Below are 3,919 nucleotides of genomic sequence, written 5' to 3'. Positions count from 1 at the left end.
ATGGTTCAAAGTTAAGGAAAAAAGTAGCAGCTTTTAGTCCGGAAAATACGGTACCGTAGTGAAATTGAATAATTTCCACGGCACACCTGACGATCGCGGAACAGTGGTTGAAAAACACTGCTTTAAACTACGAAACAAAAGCTCCGTCTTATTTGTTCCTCATTTAGAAGCTGTTGATGGACAAGGTATGAGGGCTACACCGAGAGGAGTAAAGAACCGCGTACATGGCGCTGTTTACTTTTAACGCTTTTTTTTTTATTTTTTGTGATGTAACAGTGCAAAACGTTGTTGACTTAGTATAAAGTGATACACTAATGTGAAAATTCAAAAATATGTTAGACCCCCTCTAAGAATGCTTATAAATACCTATTTTCATAGTTCAAAAACAAAATATAGCTTCATATGCGGTGATAAACATTCTTAGCACTACTCCAGAAGCTAATATCTATAGCTGTCTTTAATTCTGCTCTTGGGGTACAGCCAATCACCACCCAGGAAAATAAATTGCCCTTTTTGATTGGCTGCTTTCCAAACCCCAGCCAATAGCATGTGAAGTTGTAATACTCCTCGGCATTTCAGCTTCCAAAGCTGCATTTTCTTTCAAATATTATAGATTTGCTCCATGGGGAAATCTAGCAGGATTTTCCGTGGATCATTTGGAGTTTTGTTCCACAGAAAATCCACAAATAAAACTGAAAGTTTACATTTTCTGAAATTAAAGATCACCCGCCAAATTAATAATAATAATAAAAAAAGTCATATATTTGTTATCAGAAGAGGTTGCTGTTGGATTCTGATCTCATCCTTTATTTACGGAAGTGTTATTGGGTAGAACTGTGAGCGAAAGCCCTCTCCCTTGAAGGAGAAGTGACTCTCATACAGATGGATTTTATCAGGATACTTGTCTGGTGACATAACACAAGATTCATTGTAGCACTCAGCTTTACTTTTCTTTGTGAAATATATTTTCAGAACTCCAAATAGTCCGAAAGACAAGTCATCATGAAAAACAAGTCCTCTCTGTACTATTTCTTTCTGTTCTCGATGTTTTCTGAAAAAAAAAAGAACTGAATATAAGATAGAAGAACAGCTTTTAGGCGCTGCAAAAGACTTCAGACTCTTTGCTGAGTCTCAACTTCATTGGGCAACAACACAAACAGTAATTACTGCAATATAATAGTTTAGATCAAAGCATGCAGCTCTGTAAAAAATTAAGAGAGCACTTCAAATGATCTGTTTTTCTGATTTTTCTTTTTATTGGTATATGTTTGAGTAAAACAAACTCTTGTCTTGGAAATTCCAAGCAAAAATTTAGTATTTATTTGCAGAAAATGAGAAATGGTCAAAATAACAAAAAAAGATGCAGCACTTTCAGACCTCAAATAATGCAAAAGAAACAAGTTCATATTCATTGCTAATGTTTTAACTCAGGAAGAGTTCAGAAATCAATTTTTKGTGGAATAACCGTGAGGGTTTCAATGGGGTTCAGTGCAGTGGGCTCTTAGTTTTTTTTTTTCCAGTGCTGTACAAATGAGTTAAAATGGCCCAGTCAAAGTCTAGACCAAACTCTTAACTGACACAAGACTTTAAAACTGGTGTTCACTGATGTCCTCCATTCAATCTGAGCTGCAAATTGACACGATTCTTTAGAAAACTGTTTCATTTTCACACAATTTTACAATTATTCGTTTTATTTGACCAATAAAATTTAACACTCTCTTAATATGCATTACTCGGGTCACAACATAGGGCAACAACAATATATTCCAAAGATAAATTAATCCAGTTGTTTTATAACTTAGCTTAAAACATGCTAAACGGCAAGAAAAAGATGTAACATTTTTTAACCATGTCTTAGTTTCTCGACAAAAAGAAAATTGATTCACAAATAAATTAGTACTGAATTCATACAAAGTTGCTTTTCATGTTGCTTGCAGCGTTTTCTTCTAGCGGTCGTTTGGAAAAACTTGTTGCACGCGGCAGGCTGGTGGACGCTTCAAACATTCCTGAGTACTTTACTCAGCTGACTTGTCAATTTGAGGGTTGTCATCACAAGCCAAAGTACACATTTCTATTTTTTTAGCGTCTGCATAGCTCATAGAAGAGTCTACTCTACACATATGGAAAAATGAAATCTTCACTATGTAGTTTATAGGACAAACAAAACAAAAAAAATCACAACATAGCAAACTTCCTCTCAAAAACCAACTTTTCTAAGAAGTGGCTGCCTGACATGGCCTTGTGCAAATTATCAGTGGGAATCCTTTTAACTTCAAGCCCTGTCTTTTGGATGTAGAAGATTGCTACATGGTGTAATTGAAGAGTAGATCAAACGCGGAGGCAGAAGTGGTTGCTTTAGGTGGATGTCAGGCCCTGCACACACTCCGTACACCGGGAGGTTCAGAAAGGAAACAGAATCCTACAGATTACAGGCTGAAGGGCGCTTACACACACACACACACACACGCACACACACACGCACACACACACACGGTATGTACGAAGTAGGGATGATGGGCGATATGAATTTAAAAGTTCATCTAAATGTGTTGTGGAATTTATTGAGACAAGAATAAAGAGTGACGATAAAATTTTTTTAAATTTTTATTCCTCATGCATTGAGAGCCTGTGACCTCATGCCACTGGGGTCAAAGCCCCACAAACACAAAACAAAGCAAGCAAAAAAAAAAAAAATCCACAAAGACTAACTCAACAATTATTAAGTAGTAGGCAACTTCAGGAAACCTCTTATATTAAGTGGTGCAAATTTTATGGCTAAACAGCGATAACATTTCTGAATTCAATCAGATTTCCCCTCGCGTGGAACCCAACAGTGGAAAGAATTGTGAAAGTTGTGATCCCAAGAGGATTATAAACTTCTGGTGGTTCGCAAATATTGCTGTATAATGATGATTTTCAAGCAAAATTAATTCAGGGAACTTCACAGAGACTCGGCTGGCATCAGCATAAGCACAGACAAAATCTTACACGTGGGCTACAAATGTTGCTTTTCTCATGTCAAGTCACTCCTGTACCAGAGGCAACATCAGACGTGTCTTACATGGACTAAGGGGAAAACCTTGAACCTTTCAGTGATGTTGATCCTATGTGTGCATGCTGTTGTTTGTCACTTGTTTTTTCTCTTTCTGCAGGTGTAGAAGCAGACTTCTAGGATGTTATCTTGTAGTCTCTTTCTTTATCCCTCCTATAATCTCATCTCCTTCTTTCTCTTTCAACTTTTTCCCCACATTTCCCCTTTTTTTTGAGTGCTCTCAAAAAAAGTGATAATCAAATCAACTGGAAATGTGACAAAGATAACACAAAGAAGCAAATGATACAGGAGAAGCAAAAGATCTCAAAGGCGGAGATAAATAGTTAATTTATTTTACGGCTTGGTTGGGACACACATGAACTGCAACCAGATGAAAGGCAAACTATCCCTTGTCAAAAATATCGCATAAGTTTGTTGCTATTTATTTTTTCTGGGGTAGGGAAATCAAAGATGTCATTCTAAGAAATGAAACACAACAGAAACATAATAGTTTCATGAGATTCTACATCAATAAAATCTTGCCAAAAACACCCAACATACGACATATCTGTTAAAGAACGCGTGTTTAACACGTTAGAACAAGAACACGTTAGGACCAACATATATTTTGCAGTTGTTTACACATCAGTCTTAACATGCTCGGCCTAAACTGATGTCTCGTTCATAAAATTTCCACACTGTGGCCAAACCGAGTTTACGTGAGCTTGTTTCGGTTTCATTCCTGATAGATCGCGTTTGTGTGATTGTCCTTAAGGTTTACCTTCCTTCTGCCCCCCCCTCCCCAGCACATACACACACAAACACACACACACCAGTCATGCACATGTACAAACATCCACATTGATCCCTAACCCTTGAATCCACCAG

This window comes from Poecilia reticulata, linkage group LG6 (assembly GCF_000633615.1).
Source record: "Poecilia reticulata strain Guanapo linkage group LG6, Guppy_female_1.0+MT, whole genome shotgun sequence".
Lineage (NCBI taxonomy): Eukaryota > Metazoa > Chordata > Actinopteri > Cyprinodontiformes > Poeciliidae > Poecilia > Poecilia reticulata.
The sequence above is the reverse complement of the archived record's forward strand: the minus strand, read 5'-3'. Positions refer to the sequence as shown.